The sequence below is a fragment of the Thalassophryne amazonica genome, chromosome 3 (genome assembly GCF_902500255.1).
Source record: "Thalassophryne amazonica chromosome 3, fThaAma1.1, whole genome shotgun sequence".
Classification (NCBI taxonomy): Eukaryota; Metazoa; Chordata; class Actinopteri; order Batrachoidiformes; family Batrachoididae; genus Thalassophryne; species Thalassophryne amazonica.
Window position 1 is genome coordinate 48145425 of NC_047105.1, and position 25107 is coordinate 48170531.

General features: G+C 39.9%; 1 long non-coding RNA gene across 1 annotated transcript; it reads right to left on the reverse strand.

Annotated features, from left to right (window-relative positions):
- Nucleotides 1-8539: 8539 nt before the first annotated feature.
- On the reverse strand, nt 8540-23287 carry LOC117507902. The gene is made up of 3 exons (XR_004559874.1): nt 23121-23287; nt 20225-20227; nt 8540-8553 (listed from the first exon to the last, which is right to left on the reverse strand). It is a non-coding gene; the product is annotated as an uncharacterized LOC117507902 (long non-coding RNA).
- Nucleotides 23288-25107: the final 1820 nt, after the last annotated feature.

Sequence of the window (25107 nt, forward strand, 5' to 3'; positions counted from 1 at the left end):
TCTTTGTATATTGTGCCTAAAATTCTTCTGAATATATTCTCTGGGTTTATAGATGTTGCTATTGTGTTTGTTTTATGTAAAAATGCCAGAAGAAGCTCCGATTGCTCCTCCATTATTTTCAATTGGAATCATTGCAGTCGATTCCTATTTGCTCTTAGAGTCCTGCTTATGCAAACACTGGCTGTCATCTTTGTTCAAGAGTAATATATATAAGATGTCTGAAATTCAGTTTGCGTTTATTAAATTCCAGGCATCTTAAACGTAGCAGACACGGATTATATGGAATTTTGTTTTGGCAAGTTTTCACGGTCTCTACTGCCATCTATTGGCCAGTAGTGTTAGTGACCTAGTACTGAGCATCCAGTAGTTGGCAGTGTTCTATTTATTTTGACACCGGTTATATCAGACGGTTATCTAATTACAACTTGGATTTTTTTTTTTGAAAATGCCTTTTTTTTACAAATAAAAAAAATGGCATATTTTACAAAGGCACATTTATCTGTAAACACCAACACACGACACACCTCACATTAACGTGTTGGTTTACATAGAATGAATGAGTCAACCAATCAGTGTTAGTGGAGGTACATTTTATCCATAATCCTTTGCCATCTGTCGGTGTTTGTTACAAACCTTCAGAATTAGTGCATTATTCACCATTAAATTAGTTATATTTTAACTTTGTACAAATGAGAGAACTGACATTAATGGAGTTATTCTATTAGTATTAATTTTATTTATAAACCAAACCATAAGTCAGCACTGTTTTATTGTCTAAGACCTCTGCCTCACAGCAATGCTGTTATTGAGTAAAGAGTTGAGCTTTGCTGCTCTAACTGCTTTGTTGTAGGAAGCTATATAATAAACAGGAGCTTCCAGCAGTGGGTAGGGTGCACAAAAACAGAACTGCTGACTTATTGTTTGGGTCTGTAGTCACCTTTGATACTAACAAAAGCGACTGTGGTGTTAAAACAAAATCAGTTTGTTAGTATTTGCAAGTGTACCGGAGACAATACTAATACAATAACATGCTTTTGGATGGTAGTATGCACTTTCAGAGGCCCGACGTTCACGCCCAGTCGCCCAAAATGACAGATATTCGCCCGAGTTAAATGAGGGTGAATAACATAACATAACATAATAAAAACAGAGAAAACTGAATTAAAAACTTAAAAACACAATAAAGACACAACCATTGTGGCCATTTTGGTATTAGTTGAGTTAACAGGGTTTTTAAAAGAAATAATTTGGACCATGTATCATACTTAGTTATCATGTTACAGGGTGACATAGGTCACTTGTCATACAATCCAATGGACATTAACCTTGTTTGACTTTTACTCTGGAGACCAAGGATTCAACACTGTCAAAACTATCACATCTATCAATCCTATTAGCTCAACCAATAATTTGCATTACTTTTTACCAAAATTGGAGCAACTTTAACTTTTGATCCCTGTACAAACTGAAACTGACCTTTGTCACCATTCTTGCCTCTTTTATCCCATAACTCCATAGAATTCAGTCACAGATAGTCCAAACTATACCTTTTTGGAATCTTTATGATCAGGCAAATAATAGTTTTGTATTAAATTTCAATTTTATAAATTATTAATAAAATTATGACATTTTATTTACAATGCATTGAATATACCATACTGAGGTGTTTGGTGATGCCAGTATTTTTGCAGGAGAATGTGGCAGAAAGATGATTACTTTCAAGAGGTGAAGATGGACAGGTTGTCTGCCTCTGTGGTTGCCATCCAGTACACGGGGTAGTTCCATGGTTTGGTGGATGTGGCAACACAGCCCAAGAGCTATGCCTAGACCGTATGTCAGTCGAAGTCCTCCGGGCAAGTTTTCTTGTGTGCTTCCATTGTGCTCTGGCTATTTTGAACATGTCTGTGTTTTTGCATATGTTGTGTGAAAATGCAATGGATTCCTTATCAAATTAAACTGTTGCATGTGGTGTAGGCTGTGTTAATGTTATCTGTTTGCAAATTTTCTCAATTTAAGTTATGATGTGGAATTGATACATATGGGATTTTTTGTATTAATGTTTTTTGCATCAGCAGGGTATTGTAATCGCTCATGTGTGTGTGTGTGTGTGTGTGTGTGTGTGTGTGTGTGTGTGTGTGTGTGTGTGTGTGTGTGTGTGTGTGTGTGTGTGTGTGTGTGTGTGTGTGTGTGTGTGTGTGCGTGTGTGTGTGTACAAAATAACAAGACAAAAATGGCTGAACAGATTTTCACAAAACTTGGTGAGAATATTAGGGACTGTAGTCTCCAGATGTCTAACTTTTGGAAGAGAATGGTCAAAGATATAAAGTCAAGGTCAAACAAAATATAGCCAAAAAAAACACCACACACATGCTTTCCATAATGTCTTGACTGCCAATGTACCTCATTTGATCAAAGCTCATATTGATCAGCAAATATTTGTGATCAATATGTATGCGCGACTTCATGATAAAATCACAAACAAGTCAAATATGAAGTCATATATAATTTTGGGGAGGTTTTTCTGGGGGGGCTCCTCAATTAACTATGTGTGGTGTGTTGAGTTGAAAAGGGTTTTTAGACCAAGCTGTCTGAAGCTGTTTGTGGAAATAAAGTCAGAGAATTGACAGATTGTCAAAATAATCGGCTTTTAATTCGAGGCCTCGAAGACACAAGCAAAATCAAAATCGATACAGCAGGATTTTGAATACGTGTGTGCGAAAAGCAGTTCTGAAAGTGTTCTTTTGTTCACCCATCCAGGGTGGGGTTGCACAGCAAGCACACACATACACATGAATACATTTGCCAGCAATTTAAACTGTTTTCAGCTTTTCCCATGAAAACTCTTGCTGAAGAACGAATGTTATCGCAGTTTCTGCCAGGGAGGAAAGGAGTATCGTAAGGCAGAGACAATGCAGTTATTAATGCAACTGTAGCTGCCCAGCACATTAGGTTAAGGTTACCTAAGGGCATTTTTAGTACAGAGTTCAAGAGTTTAGATGCAAAAGTTTTAGGCATAGTTTAATTATTTTGATAATAAATCTGATGCAAACATGTTGAAGTATTGAGGTGAACAGAAGCCTACATATAATGCAGAGGTGGTTAAACAAAAAAACTCTTAGAGGTCTCTCACAATTATATGAATATGAAGAAGAACCTGCCCCTTGAAATCTAGAGGATATTGAAATAACAACTAGTGCACAGCTTAGAATCTTATTTGACCACATTTTCAAAGCAAACTAAAAATAAATAAATAAAATTAATCAGTGAATTTGTTCATTTTAGGACCTGTCTTCATGCATGTTAAAAAATACTATGCCCTGAAAAGCCAGATGTATTGTGTGTTTGTCTTCAATCATTAAAATGCAAGGTTTATAAAAAAAAAATCTATGTATTCCAAAAAAATACTGGAATTCATGAAAAGTCTCAAACAAGTCTCTCACACAAAACGAAAGTGAGAAAACTTCATTACCAATGGACACTTTATCCTGATATCCATTAGCAGGCAGAATTCAGGAGTAAATTGTGGCTGAGGGTTCTTTCCACCCACTTAGAAAGAATAGTTACTATGCAAATCCAAACTAGATGGCTGAGTGAGTGCAGGCACAAACCCCATCCTGCTGTTTGTTCTCTCACCTCTTATCTCTCCCCATAACCTGAGCTACCAGAGCAGAACAAGCACTTGTCTGTGCTTCAAGCTTCAATTTAACATTGCAGAGGGGCGTGCTGAGATAAATCAGCTGTAATTAGGTGGATGCTTTGAGAGGCAGTTGAATATTAGCATGATGTCATCACTGAATGTGGTGTTGAATGTCAGGAGAACGTCTCCTGCAGTCACCTAGTGTTTGCAGACGTGTTCTCCAAGGCTCCCCTCCATCGTCACCATCAGGAAAATGTGACGTCAGCAATAATTTTACTTTTTGTGGGCATTTATGATGGAAATCAGGTGTCTTTGAATCTATTTGAATGGGAGGAGAAGGGAAAAGCAGCCAGAATTGGAGCAGAGGTCATTGTGATTATTTGTCTGGTAGACTATTTGAGAACATCCGGAGGGAACCATGTCACCATCATGGCAATCCCTCGGTAGCGAGGAAGACTGTCTTTTGATCGATTCCAGGACAGGATGGTAGATGTGGCAATGACTGAACAAGCCCAGTCTTAATGCACACTGTTTCTGACAGATGCTGCATGTGTTTGCTGCAGGAATGATGTGACCCACCCATGGAAGCTGATTGTTGATGATGACACACTTGATGCTCTGGACCTTGGCTTCAGCCAGGATGCTGATGTTGTATGGTAGTCTTCCCACCAAATGTGGAGGATGCTCCTCAGGCAGAGTTGGTGGAATTGCTCAAGGGTCTTTAGCTGATGGCAGCAGGCAGGCCAGGTCTCAGATCTGCACAACAGATTTGGCATGACATCAACTTTGTAGACGAGTATTTTCATCTCATGTCGAAGGTCTCTGTTGTTGAAAACATGGGTGCGAAGCTGGCCGATGGCAGTTCCTGTACATTTGAGTCAGTGTTGGCTCTTGTCATTGATGTCAGCATCTGATGACACATGGCTGCTTGGATATGGAAAGTAGGTCATGTTCTCCAGGACCTGTCTGTGCAGTTTCACGACAAGAAGTATTGGAGTGACCATGGTGACTGGAGGCTGATACAGGATCTCTGTCTTCTTCAGGATGATGTGAAGGCCAAGCTTGCTGTTGGCTTCATCAAAGGTTTTAAGGGCTTTCTGAAGCCCCACTTCCATAAAGGATGATAAGCTGCTGTCATCAGAATTCTGGAAGTCCAGGAGCGAAGTGGTGGTGATTTTCCTTTAAGCTCTCAGTTGGCTCAGGTTGGAGAGCTTTCCATCCATTCTGAACATGATGTCAATTAATGGAGGCACCTTGTCCTTGATCAGGTGCAGGATTGTTGTCACGAAGATGATGAAGAGCGTAGGGGCAATGACACAGCCCTGCTTTACTCCTGATTGAACATTGAAGGCTTCAGTTTACACAGAAGTGGGAGTGACATGCTGTTGAACACCTTTGTCAAGTTAGTGAAGGAGAGGTACAATGGTTGGTGTTGCTCTTGACACTTTTCTTGCAATGGGGGACAGTGAAGATTATGTCTGTTTTTCCTCTTCCTCAGGTAGGATGTTTTCTTCTAGTGGGTTCAGACGGTTGTGAAGCTTTCCTGCCGTAAACAGCAAGGAGATTCTGCAATGGTTTCCACAGTCAGGCTTGTCTCATTTCTGCCTGTAGATGGCAGAGGTGGGAGTAAGTCACTGTCAAGTCATCTTCAAGTCATCCATCAGCAAGTCCCAAATCAAGTATCAAGTCAGCTTGCAAACAATTGGTGGTCATTATGACTTGAGACTTGACTTGGGACTCGCTGATTCTTGACTTGAAAGTGACTTGATGGTGACTTAATCCCACCTCTGGTAGATGATGACAATCATTGAGTCTTTCAGGTCTGTGGGTATTTCTTCTTGAGTCCAGATTTTGATGATGAATTGGTGCAATTGGCATTGGAGAAATAGACCTCCTTCGTTAAAGACCTCAACGGCAATGTAGAGTTTGCTGGGTGCTTTGTTGTTTTCCATGTCTTTAAGGGCAACAGGAGTTTCTTCAAAAGCTGGAGTTTGGCTGAGTTCTTCAACGATGTCTTGTCTTCGTAAATGGCTGAGTATTTCCTCTCCTCAGTAATTGGGTTTCTGTTCAGAGGTCTTCAAAGTGTTCTTTCCATCGTGCACTGATGTCATCTTTGGTCTTCAGCAGGCTGAGGCCATCTTTGCTTCAAGGAGGTGCTTGTCCTTGGGCAGAGGGGCCATCGATTGATTTGGTGGCAGTGAAAATGCCTCTGCTGTCATTTCTGCCAGAAATGTCTTGGAGTTCAGCAGCCTTGTTGATCCACCACTGATTTGTCAGTTTGTAAGTTTCATTTTGTATAGCTGCTTTACTGTGCTGGAGTCAAGTCTTGTCCTCTTGCAAAGCTGGATCTTTCTGGAGGTCAAGCAAAGTTTTACACTTTTGGTTTGAGCAGTGTATAATGAACTGTATATCATATTGCCATATTAATATATTTTTTACTGAATTAGTATAAAGTATGTTAATATGTGGAGTTCTGAAAAAAAAATCATGTCTGGTCTCTTGGCTGATTCCTGGATGGGATGGTGGATACTGTAGACAATCTACAGTGGCTTGCAAAAGTATTCAGCCCCTTGGTATTTTACGCATTTTAATTTGTTTATGCCATTTCAAATTCTCAATATAACATTTTTTAAAATTAGACTCAAACTGAAAGTAAATCTCTACAACTTGATATAAATTAATTCAAAATATAAAAGCCAAGGTGATAAGCTGCATAAGTAATCAGCCCCTTTGGTGTAATACCTGTAAATAATCAGTTTAATTGCCAGTTTTCTTCAGACAAGTCAGGGGATGGATACATGAAAATTCAGTAAGGTATATCTTATATATTATATTCCAATTCTAAGGTGGAACTATGCCAGTATACAAAGGTACATCTAAATATCTAAAAAGGAAGAGTAAAATAGGAGAGTAGAAGAGTAGAGTAGAGCCACTTAGGTGCCTGGTCTTACCAGGCTTGTATCTCAGATGTACCTTCTGGCAAATTGTAGTGGAACTTTTCAGGTCTTCATTTTAATAAAATCCTCCTCTATACCACTTCGTCACAAAGCTGTATAACTGGGGATACAAAATGTAAAATATGCACTGTGCACAATTTGTCCAATCACAGGCAGAGAAGCCTGTAACTTCTTCGGGGTTGTCTGGGTGTCTTCGTTGCTTTCCTCACTCTTCTCCTTCTTGCACAGTCACTCAGTTTTTGAGAACTGTCTCCTTTACACAGATTTATCATAGAGTGCCATAACGTTTGTATTTCTTCATAAGTGAGGTAAATAAAGTCCAGGACATATTCAGTGACTTGGAAATGTTCATGTATCCATCCACTGACTTGTCTGAAGAAAACTGGCAATTAAACTGATTATTTACAGGTATTATACCAAATGGGCTGATTACTTATGCAACCCATGATCTTGCCTTTTATATTTTTAATTAACTGATATCAAGTTGTAGAGATTTGCTTTGACTTTGAGTCTAAGGAAGATCATTTTAGAAATGTTTATATTGAGAAGCCTGATTTACTTTTTGTATTTGAAATGCCATAAACAAATTAAAAAGTGTGAAATACCAAGGGGCTGAATACTTTTGCAAGCCACTGTATGTCTAGGGTCAAGCCAAAGACACCTGTGCATGGGTTTGTTTAACGTGGGAAGATGTTTCACACAGACAAACACATTGTCATTGACAGATCCTTCACCTGGTCAGATGGCTGGGAAATCCCAGAAAATCGGGAATCTGATGAGCTGCAGCCTGCATATGCCTTGCAGCCACTGGTTAATAATCCATCACCCCCTCCACCTGATCCGCCATTGATAGCATCGTGTTTGATCAGAGCCCCGTTAGCAGTCTCATGTTCAGGATTTCTGTTGGACCTTCATGGTTACTGTAGGAGCCATGGGGCACACAAGCCCCCCCATATTTCACCCCAACTGGCTATCTATCTATTTAATCCGTTACCCTGATGAGGGCGAGGGGTTGAATTTTGACACCCTTAGCATTGACTAGGCTATATATCAATAGGATAAAAAGGATTCTGCATTTCATTGTATTTTCATATGAACTCAACCAGAGGTGGGACTAAGTCAATGTCAAGTCACTCTTAAGTCATCAATATGCAAGTCCCAAGCCAAGTGTCAAGTCAGCTTGCAAACAATTGGTGGTCATTATGACTTGAGACTTGACTTTGGACTTGCTGATTCATGACTTGAGAGTGACCTTACCAAACAGAATACAAGATTACATCATTCTACTCCATTTTATTTCTTTTTTCAGATTACATTGTCTTTATATACAGTATTTTCTGCCAAGGTAGGCTTACACGCACACACACACACACACACACACACACACACACACACACACACACACACGCACACACACACACACACACACACACACACACACACATATATATACGAGGTCTGTGAGAAAAGTATCCGACCTTTTTATTTTTTTCGAAAACTATATGGATTTGATTCATATGTTTTTACGTCAGCCAAGCTTGTACCTTCGTGCACATGCGTGAGTTTTTCCACGCCTGTCGGTTGCGTCATTCGCCTGTGAGCACGCCTTGTGGGAGGAGTGGTCCAGCCCCCTTGTCGGATTTTCATTGTCATTAAATGGCGGAATGATTTGGCCTTTTTTTCCATCAGAATTTTTTCAGAAACTGTTAGAGACAAGCAGCTGGAAACCATTCGAAAAATTTATCTGGCTTTCGGTAAAAATTTTACGGGCTTCACAGAGAATAAGGAGTGTTACTACAGCTTTAAGGACGCCCCACAATGGCGCACGGCGCGCCGCGCTCTGAGTCGCCATCGAGAGGCAGAAAACACCACATCATTTCTAAACGGATGGCTCTGTGGAGCTGGGACCATCGTGAGCAATTTCGCTGGTTATCACAAGAGCTGGACATCAGCCATTTTCTGGCAGATTTCACTTTTAACAACCCACCCAGAAGCAAACATTTGCTTACATCAAACAAATGTTCATAGAATGTTTGTTTACTGTTCAGCAAGTTTGTGAACGTTCATGTAATGTTTGTGATGTTTGTCTAATGTTTGCATGGAGGCAAAAATTTGCGAACATCAACTGAACGTTCATAGAATGTTCATTTACCATTCAGCAAGTTTGCAAACGTTCATATAATGTTTGTGATGTTTGTCTAATGTTTGCATGGAAGCAAACAAACATGTAAGGAAACATTTGCAAAATCAATCAAATGTTCATAGAATGTATGCTTAATGTTCAACATTACATAATGTTCATGTTGTATGTGTAAATAAAAGTGTGTATGTGTGTGTATATATATATATATATATATATATATATGTAAAATGTCACATTATAGGAAAACATTAACTATCATTTACGGCATACAGAAAGTTAATGTTGGACTCCATTTAAATTATGCATGCAAACATAGGTAGAATGAACAATAGGGAATAATTTAAGCACTCTACCATAACCAAGAATTTGTCGATTTATGATTTATTCAGGCCTACTGAATATACTGTATAATTTCAAGATTACTGTAATAAACTGAGAGAGCAAACTCCGAAACATGTCTTGGTGCAGCTTGCATAAACATGCACTCTGTTAATTGGAATATTAATTTTTGCAAAATAATTTACATCACTACAGACGGTGATTGTCAGCTACCAAAATATGTTTTTTTATGGAAACAGATTGCAATTGCATCTTATTATCCAGACGTCCCACAGACCTGAGTTACATACATTTTGCCAAATTTAAAAAAAAGGCTATCTTTAGCATTTTTGTAAATAAGGAAAAATACATTAAAGTTATTAAAAATTGATTTACAAAATAATGTTTTCAATATGCGTGAGCAGGAAGCATTGACATTTAAATAAAACAGCTCACAGACAAATAATATTTTTTACTGGTCACTTCACAACTTGCAGTTCAAACATGTTTTTAAACAAACATGCTGAACATGAGATGAATATAGCAGTCACACACGTTACAGTGGCAGAAATCAACTCGATTTCACATTTCCAGAATGAACATTTGTCCAGGGTTTAGTGTTTCACTCAGGCCTCATTTGAGGATGACTTCATGTCACAGTCGAACAGTGTTTGGTGGGAATTGTTACCACATAATTGTTACAACATATTTCTTGCTTTCTGATTCCTTTAATATCAGCTGCTTAATTCATGTTTGCAGTGAGGCATGATATAATTATCCAGGGTAAAACATGTACATTGTACACAATATAATTGTAAGACCTGGATACAATCATTTCTGTATGTAAAATGCAACATACTCATTCTGGTAAAAAAAAATAAATAAAAATAAATAAATAAATAAGCATCAGTGATCACTGTGTATAATTTCCTGTAATCACATTATACATTCAAGTATTGCCAATTAAGTTAACAAATTTCTAGCATAAGTGTTTGGTTCCTTCATGGTTAAAGGTAAAGCCAGAGCAGGTTTATCAGCTCAGAGAAATGCTGTCTCACAAAACTACTGTAATAATTGGGTCGGAACGTCTGAAACACTATAGTGCTTTATTTTAAAACATGTTTGACCAACATTATCAGAGGATACAATTCAAATGAATTCATTTTATTTAAAGTAGTTTGTGTACATAGATCTATTTACTATTAAATTATTTTGTTAACAATATGCTTGCTGCTTCACAGTTGCTTGCAGTGCTGCTCACGCACCAGTTGGTGGCAGTAGTGCACCGAGTTGGGTTAAAACCCGCTGTTTAACAGAGCAGAAGAAGAAGACTTTGCTGAGTTACAGCACTCAACTCCGTTCTGTTTTAGCAAATAAAGGTTTGTGTTCCACAAGTTAATTTGCTTGTTCAGTCTCTATACTGTGATTAAGAGACCACTGAGAGCAGAAGAGGAGACTAACACTGGACGCTCGTCGACTGGGATTCCTCACAAAGAACCACCACATAGCTACCCATGAGGTAGCAGCTAGCTTCAAATGGCGGGGCCTTTGTGCCGTGATATCGACGCTGTGAATATCAAAAGAAGGTAACGGAACCTGATGTGAGCACAACCGTCATTACATCATCAATAAATGCACAAGTTTATGTTGATATTTTGGACAATTGAAAGGATGTTTGGGGATGATGACATCATTTTTCAAGATGATAATGCATCTTGCCATAGAGCAAAAACTGCAAAAACATTCCTTGCAAAAAGACACATAGGGTCAATGTCATGGCATAGGGTCAGTGTCAATGAGCAGATCTGATATGATGCAGGTGTTAGTTTTGGGGATGAAAATTTACAGGGTGATTCCATAATTCTTTCCTCAGAATTGAGTGATTCCATATTGTTTTCCTCTGCTTGCTCTAAAAAAGTAACCGTTACTGACTGCCACAATCTTTTTTCTTGATTTCTTATAGTGTTTCTTAAAGCCAGAAAGTTGCCATTTGAAATGACTTTAGTTTTGTGTCATGTCTGTGATCTGCTTTTTTTCTACAAAATTAAACAACTGAATGAACATCCTCCGAGGCCGGTGATTCCATAATTATTGCCAGGGGTTGTAGCTTGTTCCACAGTTTGGGGCCAGCTACCACAAAAGCATGATTACCACATAATTTATATTTTGACCTCAGAACATCCAAGTAAACTGGCCAGACGCCCTACTTAGATGCCCTTCTATAAGATGTCACTTATATACATGGACAGCATGTATATAAGTGACATTTACATGACAATTTATATGACAGTTTTGAGATACGAGAATTTGGCCTTATTGTACAGACCTACTGTCAGCTAGCTGAAAACTTTGAATATTAATTTACATCTACTTTAAAAAAAAAATGCTTAAGAGGGGTGTAATTGGGGGGGTCAGCTGAAAACCAAAAAAAGAAAAATGCTTTAAAAGGTGGAGAGTATGGGGGGCTGAGCCCCTCCAGAAGCTGAAAGGCAAAATAAGGAAAATGCTTAAAAAGGCAGGGGGTCTCTTGGGCGGAGCCAACCCCCCAGAAGCTGAAAGGTTTTGCCATGCTAATGCTCCCCTGATGCATTTACTCAAAATAAAGTCTGAAGAACCTAAATGACATGGTGAGATGCTGACGAGCTTCGCTCGTTCATGTCCGCGACATATGCATATTATGAGACAGATATTGCGCTTTTGCGTCCTTCACAGCCTTCTGATAGTCAGTTAAACTGTCCCTCAGAATACCCAGAGACACCTGTAGTTTGTCCTTCTTCCACCTTTTCTCCGCCTGTCTGCAGTACTGCCTGAGGGCACAGGTCATGGCATTTAACCAGGGGTCGGACCTTGATTTACTGGATTTGCAGTGCATCAATGGTGCAACAGAGTACAGAATTATTGTGTATGCAGAGTGGAAAGAAGAGAGGATGTTTTCTGGGAGTATTAGAGAAACCAGTCCATTCATAGCATAAAACTGAGTCCATGAAGACAGCAGAAAATTCCCCCACTGTCAAGGAGGTGACCAAACGGTGGCTCGATGTAGGAACAAAAAATAACAGAAAAGTGATCTGAAATAGCAATGTCTGATATGTCCTTAAAAAACTGAGAGCCCATGAGAGATAACAAGGTCCAAAGCGTGTCCAAGATTGTGTTGGTCCATCCACAACTTGTGTTAGACCAAAAGAGTTTAAAAGGCTTTTAAAATCATCAGCCAGCTGATTATAAGGACAACAAATATGCCATACATATATTGTCATATTTTGGGATAAAATCTGCCAAAAGCTCAGAAAACTCCTGAATAAAATCCTTATTAAATTTCGTTGGATGATAAACAACAGCACAAAGCACAGGGCAGACATACTCCATCACAAACAGCTGTAGTTCAAAAGTGGGGTAATCATTAGGAGATAATAATTAGCATTTAAAGTTCTCCTTGAAAACAGCGGCCAGACCACAGCCTCAACCTGGGAAGTGAAGAATGAACAGCTGAGGGGGAGGAGCTCAGAAAAGACATTATTTTCACCTGGTTTTAACCAGGTCTCCATTAAAAGGAGAAAGAATGTTGTGAGACAGGTTAATTTAACCCTTTCTTGTGTTGTTTCTATAATAATCCTGCTCAGTACAAGAGGAACCGCAGATTCAGACATTTGGTGTATGTGCTTGGCTGAGGAGCCAATGGTGCAAAGCTACCATCTGTGGGATTATGACTGAACGCCTCTAAGTCAGAATCCTGCCTAGATGAAGCAAAACCGAAGCACCGTGGATTTTTGGTTGGCCCCTGATAGCTGGGCCCCAGGACCCCCGGGGCCCGGTGAATAATAATAATAATAATAATAATAATAACTTCATATATCCTCTGGAGCGTCATAATGCATATTGTTCTGTTGCTACCACGCTATACAGACAAAACACAGTTTTACTTTTTTTTTACACATACAACATCTTTCAACTAATCACATAACTTTAATGATCCACGGCGAGGGAAACGGCCCGCCCATCTGGGTGCGGTGCTGGAGAGCAGGCGGAAAAGGCAGGCAGAGCGCTGTGTGGTCAGTCTGCAAGCTGAAGTAGAAATTATGTGTTTAGTGAAGGCATCTTTTCAATACAGCATCTAAAATTGAAGTCAATTTCCTATCAGTTTTTGAAAAATCGGGAAAAACCACCCCAACAATTAATTTATTTATATATATATAGAGAGAGAGAGAGAGAGAGAGAGAGAGATGGTCAGTAAACTTGTTCACAATTGTGACTGAGAAAAGCTGAAACATTTTTGTCAATGCTTTTTAATTATGGTTTTAAGCTGCAGCTATACTGGCGGGAGCAGAACATAGAAAAGACACTGGGAATTAACCCCCCACCCCCCACTCCGTTCACCCAAAAAATTGAAAAGAATATGGAACAAAGAAAAATGGCAAAGACAGATTACAGATTAAGTGTGCCACTTCCAGCTCTCTAACTCTCTCCTCTGTCTCTTTTCTCATGGTAAATGCTTTCTTTTTCTTCATTTGTAGAAAGTAGTGGGAAACAGTTAGTCAGGCTGGAGTGCTGAGAGCTGGACTGGACTCTTAATGCCTCCTGATGAATTAAGAGATGGTTCTGCCGGTTTACCATGTGAATGAGCGGGAGTCTTGGGAAGGTGACGAGCTCCAGACACAAAGAGACGCTTTACAGCTCAAATCCACATTGGGTTACATTACATGTCTAAATATTTACTTCCTGCATCACAGTGAACATTAGCAGAGGGTCTCACACTGTATACTGACACAGAAAATACTGTCTTGTTTTAATTTTGAATATATATATATATATATATATATATATATATATATATATATATATATATATATATATATATGGTCTGTGAGAAAAGTATCCGACCTTTTTATTTTTTTCAAAAACCATATGGATTTGAATCACGTGTGATTGCATCAGCCAAGCTTGAACCTTCGTGCGCATGCGTGATTTTTTTCAGGCCTGTCAGTTGCGTCATTTGCTTGTAAACAGCCTTTGTGTGAAGATGGGTGTAGTCTCTCTTTGCAAGGAAATGGCGGAACAACTGGAGCAGCGCGACTGCATCAAATTTTGCCAGAAACTGGGCAACAGCCAGGTGGAAACCATTCAGATTATTCAGACGGCTTTCGGTGGCTTTTCAGTCGTGTGACTATCCGAGAAATTGCGGAAGAGGTGAGCATGTCACAACATGTCCGGTGAGGCTTCAACACGAAGGCGCTTTTGTTCCGCCATCAGCTTCGTGCCGATGAATTTCGCTGCAACTCTTTTCATGGCAAAATCTTCTGTCACAGTGGAATGTGCCGAAAAAGTGCTGATGTCCACCTCTTCTGCAATTTCTCGGATAGTCACACGATGGTCCCACATCATCACAGCATTCACTTTGGAATGATCCAGTCATTTCAGCATGTTGATGGCCGACCGGAGCGTGGCTCGCTCTCCACCGTTGTGCAGACGTCTTTAAACCGGTTGTACCGCTCCTTAATCTGTGTGATGCCCATAGCATCGTCACCAAAAGCCGTCTGAATAATCCAAATGGTTTCCACCTGGCTGTCGCCCAGTTTCTGACAAAATCTGATGCAGTCGCGCTGCTCCAGTTGTTCCGTCATTTCCTTGCAAAGAAAAAACGATGAGAGACTACACCAATCCTCACACAAAGGCTACTTACAAGCAAATGACGCAACCGACAGGCGTGAAAAAAATCACGCATGCGCACGAAGGTTCAAGGTTTGCTCATGCAAGCACGTGTGATTCAAATTAATCAGGTTTTTGAAAAAAATAAAAAGGTCAGATACTTTTCTAACAGACCTTGTGTGTATGTGTGTATATATATATATATATATATATATATATATAACCCCAATTCCAATGAAGTTGGCACGTTGTGTAAAACGTAAGTAAAAACAGAATACAATGATTTGCAAATCCTCTTCAACCTATATTCAATTGAATACACCACAAAGACAAGATATTTAATGTTCAAACTGATAAACTTTACTGTTTTTGTGCAAATATTTGCTTATTTTGAAATGGATGCCTGCAACACATTTCACAAAAGCTGGGACAGTGGTATGTTTACCGCTGTGTTACATCACCTTTCCTTCTAACAACACTCAATAAGCATGTGGGAACTGAGGACCCTAATTGTGTGCCGTGATTGGGTATAAAAGGAGCATCCCCAAACATTTCAGCCGTTCACAAGCAAAGATGGGGCGAGGATCACCACTTTGTGAACAACTGCATGAAAAAAACAGTCCAACAGATTAAGAACAATGTTTCTCAATGTTCAATTGCAAGGAATTTAGGGATTCCATCATGTACAGCCCATAATACTGTATAATCAGAAGTTTCAGAGAATCCAGAGAACTTTCTACCCTAAGCAGCAAGGCTGAAAACCAACATTGAATGCCCGTGACCTTCGATCCCTCACGCGGCACTGCATTAAAAACTGACATCATTGTGTACACGATCTTACCGCATGGGCTCAGGAACACTTCAGAAAACCATTGTCAGTTAACACAGGTTGTCACTGCATCTACAAGTGCAAGTTAAAACTCTACCATGCAAAGCAAAAGCCATACATCAACAACATCCAGAAACGCCACCGCCTTCTCTGGGCCCGAGCTCATTTGAAATGGACAGACGCAAAGTGGAAAAGTGTGCTGTGGTCTGATGAGTCCACATTTCAAATTGTTTTGGAAATCATGGACGTCATGTCCTCCGGACAAAAGAGGAAAAAGACCATCCAGATTGTTACCAGCGCAAAGTTCAAAAGCCAGCATCTGTGATGGTATGGGGGTGTGTTAGTGCCCATGGCATGGGCAACTTACACGTCTGTGATGGCACCATCAATGCTGAAAGGTACATCCAGGTTTTGGAGCAACACATGCTGCCATCCAAGCAACGTCTTTTTCAGGGAAGTCCCTGCTTATTTCAGCAATACAATCCCAAGCCACATTCTGCACGTGTTACAACAGCGTGCGGGTACTAGACTGGCCTGCCTGCAGTCCAGACCTGTCGCCCATTGAAAATGTGCATTATGAAGCGCAAAATACAATGGAGACCCCAGACTGTTGAACAACTGAAGTCATACATCAAGCAAGAATGGGAAAGAATTCCACCAACAAAGCTTCAACAATTAGTGTCCTCAGTGACCAAACGCTTATTGAGTGTTGTTAGAAGGAAAGGTGATGTAACACAGTGGTAAACATACCACTGTCGCAGCTTTTTTTGAAACATGTTGCAGGCATCCATTTCAAAATGAGCAAATATTTGCACAAAAACAAAAAAGTTTATCAGTTTGAACATTAAATATCTTATCTTTGTGGTGTATTCAATTTAATATAGGTTGAAGAAGATTTGCAAATCATTGTATTGTGTTTTTATTTACATTTTACACAACATCCCAACTTCATTGGAATTGGGATTATACAACCCCTGGCAAAAAATTATGGAATCACCGGCCTTGGAGGATGTTCATTCAGTTGTTTAATTTTGTAGAAAAAAGCAGATCACAGACATGACACAAAACTAAAGTCATTTCAAATGGCAACTTTCTGGCTTTAAGAAACACTATAAGAAATCAAGAAAAAAAGATTGTGGCAGTCAGTAACGGAAAAAAATATGGACTCACTCAATTCTGAGGAAAAAATTATGGAATCACCCTGTAAATTTTCATCCCCAAAACTAACACCTGCATCATATCAGATCTGCTTGTTAGTCTGCATCTAAAAAGGAGTGAACACACCTTGGAGAGCTATTGCACCAAGTGGACTGACATGAATCATGGCTCCAACACGAGAGATGTCAATTGAAACAAAGGAGAGGATTATCAAACTCTTAAAAGAGAGTAAATCATCACGCAATGTTGCAAAAGATGTTGGTTGTTCACAGTAAGCTGTGTCTAAACTCTGGACCAAATACAAACAACATGGGAAGGTTGTTAAAGGCAAACATACTGGTAGACCAAGGAAGACATCAAAGCGTCAAGAAGAAAACTTAAAGCAATATGTCTCAAAAATCGAAAAATGTACAACAAAACAAATGAGGAACGAATGGGAGGAAAGTGGAGTCAACGTCTGTGACCGAACTGTAAGAAACCGCCTAAAGGAAATGGGATTTACATACAGAAAAGCTAAACGAAAGGCATCATTAACACCTAAACAGAAAAAAAACAAGGTTACAATGGGCTAAGGAAAAGCAATTGTGGACTGTGGATGACTGGATGAAAGTCATATTCAGTGATGAATCTCGAATCTGCATTGGGCAAGGTGATGATGCTACAACTTTTGTTTGGTGCCTTTCCAATGAGATTTATAAAGATGACACTTGTAGCTAATGTGACCGTAGCTTTATGATGTAGGGATAACAGAAAACCAAACGTGAGGTCACAATCATCTAAATGGGTTGAAACATTAATTCAGGCAGTGATAGAACTGTTCATTTTGACAATTTACAACCTTTTTTTCCATCTTTGTCAGTACTTTAAGGCCTACATTATGTAGACCATGTTCATGCCTGATGCCCAGGTCTCAACCTTAGAACTGAATGAATAAAGAAATATAACTTTTGACATCCTGAGACATCTTCAGTACATTATATTAAAAAAAAATTACACTAAAGGTTTGTGTGGATCATAATTCAAAGTGGAACATGTGCATCTGCTAATGGCACCATTAATCACACAGGGCATCACACACATGAAGCAACAAATTATTTTCATTTCCACATGACACACACCTCTCCTCTCCCACTGACATCCTTTCCTTTTTATCAGCAGGAATATATCCAGGCAGCACTGCAAGACAATAAAAGCCCAATTACCCCAAGCAAAAGCAAGGTGGTTCAGACAAATGTACTTTGTGTTGGTGCTCTACTGGTGGTTGGCTCTCACTGCGGTATAGTATCACTTCCTGTTCCGGAGCACAGCGGTGTTTTGCTGTTTTGGTGTATCTGTTAGCTGTTTAATCTGCGCAGTTAGATTGATCTAGTTAACTAGATAACGATTTGTTTCACAGTGTAATCTTCACGTGCCTTAACTAAAGCACTCCCTCTGCTGAATCACCTCTAAATTATTTACACGTTATTCACTTTGCGTGTTTTAGGAATCCGCTAGCTTAGCGCAGCTACTAGCTCTTAGCCGGTTTAGCATGGCGGCTTCTCCTGTCTCTCCCGCACTTTTCTGCTCTGGGTGTACACCGCCAACCTGTTCACATTTCTAACCGTTTTTCCCCACTCGGCGACACACCCACCGAGGATCAAACTCTGGTTATTGGCGACTCTGTTTTGAGAAATGTGAAGTTAGCGACACCAGCAACCATAGTCAGTTGTCTTCTGGGGGCCAGAGCAGGCGACATTGAAGGAAATTTGAAACTGATGGCTAAGGCTAAGCGTAAATTTGGTAAGATTGTAATTCATGTCGGCAGTAATGACACCCAGTTACGCCAATCGGAGGTCACTAAAATTAATATTGAATCGGTGTGTAACTTTGCAAAAACAATGTCGGACTCTGTAGTTTTCTCTGGGCCCCTCCCCAATCGGACCGGGAGTGACATGTTTAGCCGCATGTTCTCCTTGAATTGCTGGCTGTCTGAGTGGTGTCCAAAAAATGAGGTGGGCTTCATAATAATTGGCAAAGCTTCTGCTGGGGAAAACCTGGTCTTGTTAGGAGAGACGGCATCCATCCCATTTGGATGGAGCAGCTCTCATTTCTAGAAATCTGGCCAATTTTCTTAAATCCTCCAAACCGTGACTATCCAGGGTGGGACCAGGAAGCAGAGTTGTAGTCTTACACACCTCTCCTGCAGCTTCTCTCCCCCCTGCCATCCCCTCATTACCCCATCCCTGTAGAGACGGTGCCTGCTCCCAGACCACCAATAACCATCAAAAAATCTATTTAAGCATAAAAATTCAAAACAGAAAAAATAATATAGCACCTTCAACTGCACCACAGACTAAAACAGTTAAATGTGGTCTATTAAACATTAGGTCTCTCTCTTCTAAGTCCCCTGTTAGTAAATTATATAATAATTGATCAACATATTGATTTATTCTGCCTTACAGAAACCTGGTTACAGGCAGGAATGAATATGTTAGTTTAAATGAGGTCAACACCCCTGAGTCACACTAACTGCCAGAACGCTCGTAGCACGGGCTGAGGCGGAGGATTAGCAGCAATCTTCCATTCCAGCTTATTAATTAATCAAAAACCCAGAACAGAGCTTTAATTCATTTGAAAGCTTGACTCTTAGTCTTGTCCATCCAAATTGGAAGTCCCAAAAACCAGTTTTATTTGTTGTTATCTATCGTCCTTCTGGTCGTTACTGTGAGTTTCTCTGTGAATTTTCAGAACTTTTGTCTGACTTAGTGCTTAGCTCAGATAAGATAATTATAGTGGGCGATTTTAACATCCACACAGATGCTGAGAATGACAGCCTCAACACTGCATTTAATCTATTATTAGACTCAATTGGCTTTGCTCAAAATGTAAATGAGTCCACCCACCACTTTAATCATATCTTAGATCTTGTTCTGACTTATGGTATGGAAATTGAAGACTTAACAGTATTCCCTGAAAACTCCCTTCTGTCTGATCATTTCTTAATAACATTTACATTTACTCTGATGGACTACCCAGCAGTGGGGAATAAGTTTCATTACACTAGAAGTCTTTCAGAAAGCGCTGTAACTAGGTTTAAGGATATGTTTCCTTCTTTATGTTCCCTAATGCCATATACCAACACAGTGCAGAGTAGCTACCTAAACTCTGTAAGTGAGATAGAGTATCTCGTCAATAGTTTTACATCCTCACTGAAGACAACTTTGGATGCTGTAGCTCCTCTGAACAAGAGAGCTTTAAATCAGAAGTGCCTGACTCCGTGGTATAACTCACAAACTCGCAGCTTAAAGCAGATAACCCGTAAGTTGGAGAGGAAATGGCGTCTCACCTAATTTAGAAGATCTTCACTTAGCCTGGAAAAAGAGTCTGTTGCTCTATAAAAAAGCCCTCCATAAAGCTAGGACATCTTACTACTCATCACTAATTGAAGAAAATAAGAACAACCTCAGGTTTCTTTTCAGCACTGTAGCCAGGCTGACAAAGAGTCAGAGCTCTATTGAGCCGAGTATTCCTTTAACTTTAACTAGTAATGACTTCATGACTTTCTTTGCTAATAAAATTTTAACTATTAGAGAAAAAATTACTCATAACCATCCCAAAGACGTATCGTTATCTTTGGCTGCTTTCAGTGATGCCGGTATTTGGTTAGACTCTTTCTCTCAGATTGTTCTGTCTGAGTTATTTTCATTAGTTACTTCATCCAAACCATCAACATGTCTATTGGACCCCATTCCTACCAGGCTGCTCAAGGAAGCCCTACCATTATTTAATGCTTCGATCTTAAATATGCTCATTCTATCTTGGCTATGTACCACAGGCTTTTAAGGTGGCAGTAATTAAACCATTACTTAAAAAGCCATCACTTGACCCAGCTATCTTAGCTAATTATAGGCCAATCTCCAACCTTCCTTTTCTCTCAAAAATTCTTGAAAGGGTAGTTGTAAAACAGCTAACTGATCATCTGCAGAGGAATGGTCTATTTGAAGAGATTCAGTCAGGATTTAGAATTCATCATAGTACAGAAACGGCATTAGTGAAGGTTACAAATGATCTTCTTATGGCCTCAGACAGTGGACTCATCTCTGTGCTTGTTCTGTTAGACCTCAGTGCTGCTTTTGATACTGTTGACCATAAAATTTTATTACAGAGATTAGAGCATGCCATAGGTATTAAAGGCACTGCGCTGTGGTGGTTTGAATCATATTTATCTAATAGATTACAATTTGTTCATGTAAATGGGGAATCTTCTTCACAGACTAAGGTTAATTATGGAGTTCCACAAGGTTCTGTGCTAGGACCAATTTTATTCACTTTATACATGCTTCCCTTAGGCAGTATTATTAGACGGCATTGCTTAAATTTTCATTGTTACGCAGATGATACCCAGCTTTATCTATCCGTGAAGCCAGAGGACACACACCAATTAGCTAAACTGCAGGATTGTCTTACAGACATAAGGACATGGATGACCTCTAATTTCCTGCTTTTAAACTCAGATAAAACTGAAGTTATTGTACTTGGCCCCACAAATCTTAGAAACATGGTGTCTAACCAGATCCTTACTCTGGATGGCATTACCCCTGACCTCTAGTAATACTGTGAGAAATCTTGGAGTCATTTTTGATCAGGATATGTCATTCAAAGCGCATATTAAACAAATATGTAAGACTGCTTTTTTGCATTTACGCAATATCTCTAAAATTAGAAAGGTCTTGTCTCAGAGTGATGCTAAAAAACTAATTCATGCATTTATTTCCTCTAGGCTGGACTATTGTAATTCATTATTATCAGGTTGTCCTAAAAGTTCCCTGAAAAGCCTTCAGTTAATTCAAAATGCTGCAGCTAGAGTACTGACGGGGACGAGAAGGAGAGAGCATATCTCACCCATATTGGCCTCTCTTCATTGGCTTCCTGTTAATTCTAGAATAGAATTTAAAATTCTTCTTCTTACTTATAAGGTTTTGAATAATCAGGTCCCTTCTTATCTTAGGGACCTCATAGTACCATATCACCCCAATAGAGCGCTTCGCTCTCAGACTGCAGGCTTACTTGTAGTTCCTAGGGTTTGTAAGAGTAGAATGGGAGGCAGAGCCTTCAGCTTTCAGGCTCCTCTCCTGTGGAACCAGCTCCCAATTCGGATCAGGGAGACAGACACTCTCTCTACGTTTAAGATTAGGCTTAAAACTTTCCTTTTTGCTAAAGCTTATAGTTAGGGCTGGATCAGGTGACCCTGAACCATCCCTTAGTTATGCTGCTATAGACTTAGACTGCTGGGGGGTTCCCATAATGCACTGAGTGTTTCTTTCTCTTTTTGCTCTGTATGCACCACTCTGCATTTAATCATTAGTGATTGATCTCTGCTCCCCTCCACAGCATGTCTTTTTCCTGGTTCTCTCCCTCAGCCCCAACCAGTCCCAGCAGAAGACTGCCCCTCCCTGAGCCTGGTTCTGCTGGAGGTTTCTTCCTGTTAAAAGGGAGTTTTTCCTTCCCACTGTCGCCAAGTGCTTGCTCACAGGGGGTCGTTTTGACCTTTGGGGTTTTTACGTAATTATTGTATGGCCTTGCCTTACAATATAAAGTGCCTTGGGGCAACTGTTTGTTGTGATTTGGCGCTATATAAATAAAATTGAATATAAATAAAATTGAATTGTACTGAGCAGGAGACATTATGTTCTCACATCATACAGTTAAATATCTCTCATTTATCTCAGACATGGCGATGGAGAGAAGAGAGGAAAACAGAAAGAGAAGGCAAGTCGAGAGAGAGAGAGAGCGACACAGAAAGAACTGAGCCGCAGGCAATGGAGATACTGTTAGATGTTCCATGACAAGGAAGGAGGATTTTGATTTTAAATCATGTTTTTAAGAGGAACGTCACAGTAAGTGAGGAAGTGCACACTGAGATGATGACCTATAGCTTATCTCTCACACAGAGATGAACTGCACGGCCTGCAGTGTCAAGTTCAACTAAATTCCAACCGCATTATTTATGGAAACATTTTATTATATATTAACTTGAGTCTAATTTTTGTATCATGGATGAAAAAGGTCACAAAATGTTTCATTTCTTGGTTCATGATTATTACATCACCACTTCCAAATACACAGGGAAAAAAGGGATCTTTAAACTGAATATATAAAAGGTTTTGATTCAAATTAATACTGATCTGCAAAGACAGTTAAAGAATGAAGTTAAAACTCCAATGACATTTGATGCCAATATGCAATAATATCTCAGCGTATGCAATTACATTTATACATACATCCTGACACACACACACAGACGGACGGCCCGACCGACCGACCATCAGACAGACTGATCGATCAATCAATATATTTCTGGGTGACTTTTGTTAGCTGGATCTGCACCAAATCTAACCTGTTCTTAGCTATTAGCCCACGACATACAATGGGTAAAATAAGCATTTAACACGTCACCATTTTTCTCAGTAAATATATTTCTAAAAGTGCTACTGACATGAAATTTTCAGCAGATGTCAGTAGCAACCCAAGTAATGCACACATATAAAGAAATCAAAACAAATAAGTACAGAAATTAAGTTATGTGAAACGACACAGGGACAAAGTACTGAACACATGAAGAAAGGGAGGTGGAAAAAGGCATGGAAAGCCAAGACACCAGCTGAAATCTATCAGTAATTAGAAAACAATCCTGCCCCTTTTCAGTGCAAATTAATATCAATAGGTTCAATCCCAACTGATGGCCAATAAAAGGTGTCTCATTCGGACGAAGTGTACACTTAGTGCGCATGATGCAGGAATCGTGTGCAAACTGCAATGTCATCCCTGCCGCCAACACCTCGTACACCTGTTGCTACAACTATTTGTGCACACAAGCGCCTGAAAGACAAAGTGTGCGCTGTGTGAACCCATCGCACCCTCTCACAGCAGGTGCCGGCCAAATTCCAGGTGACACGTACAAACATCTAACACCGCTCGCATGGCACACTCTTGACACGTTAACAGACTGCAGACAGTCACCTTCCTACTTGCAGAGAAATTTGTCTAAGTCCCACACGAGTGTCGCTTTGGTCTGTGCACTGAACTGACAGCAGGTGTCAGGTAAGTCCCTGTTGGTAAATGATATAATAATTGATCAACATATTGATTTATTCTGCCTTACAGAAACCTGGTTACAGCAGGATGAATATGTTAGTTTAAATGAGTCAACACCCCCGAGTCACACTAACTGCCAGAATGCTCGTAGCATGGGCCGAGGCGGAGGATTAGCAGCAATCTTCCATTCCAGCTTATTAATTAATCAAAAACCCAGACAGAGCTTTAATTCATTTGAAAGCTTGACTCTTAGTCTTGTCCATCCAAATTGGAAGTCCCAAAAACCAGTTTTATTTGTTATTATCTATCGTCCACCTGGTCGTTACTGTGAGTTTCTCTGTGAATTTTCAGACCTTTTGTCTGACTTAGTGCTTAGCTCAGATAAGATAATTATAGTGGGCGATTTTAACATCCACACAGATGCTGAGAATGACAGCCTCAACACTGCATTTAATCTACTGTTAGACTCTATTGGCTTTGCTCAAAATGTAAATGAGTCCACCCACCACTTTAATCATATCTTAGATCTTGTTCTGACTTATGGTATGGCCTTGGGGCAACTGTTTGTTGTGATTTGGCGCTATATAAAAAATTGATTGATTGATTGATTGAAGGTGTGTCCTCCCACTGAAGCGGCTGTGGAAATCTGTGGATCTGGGCATTCCTGGTGGACACCACGTACTGTGTTTGGATGGACATGGACAAACAACTCCCCACTGTGATGTGCATGTGTCTGTTTGCTGTTATCAAGTGGACATACAGTGATGAAAATAAGTATTTGAACACCCTGCGATTTTGCAAGTTCTCCCACTTAGAAATCATGGAGGGGTCTGAAATTTTCATCTTTCATCTTACTCACTTGATAAATGCGGTGTTTTTATATGGTGTGTGATTTTAATTTTTTTTGTAATGCTTCCATGTCCTTCCTGATATGAGGCAGATTCCTGCAGCTTTCAAAGAACAGCTCCGTAGCTCAGTGGTAAAGTCTCTGACTGGCAACCAGAGATTTTGGAAGGCACGAGTTCACCTGCAGTGGGTCGTGTGATTTTTTTTTTTTTTCTCACATGAGCGGCGCAATGTGTATCCCACAGGTTTTTTAGATTTCCTCCACATAAGCGGTGCGATGTGCCGCAGCTGGCACTGTGTGTTCCTGCCCGAAAGACGTGAACTCTCGCACTGGGTTCGTGCACGCCTGCCCATTGGCGTGATGTTTTGTGGTGCACTAATTTTGAATTGTTTCGTGCTGTGTTGCCGTTTTCATCCAAACTTTGCACTATCTGTGAAGGGGCCGTTAACAAGGTGTGACACAAGAATAATGTGGGAGATATAGTCTGGTCACATGAGGTCA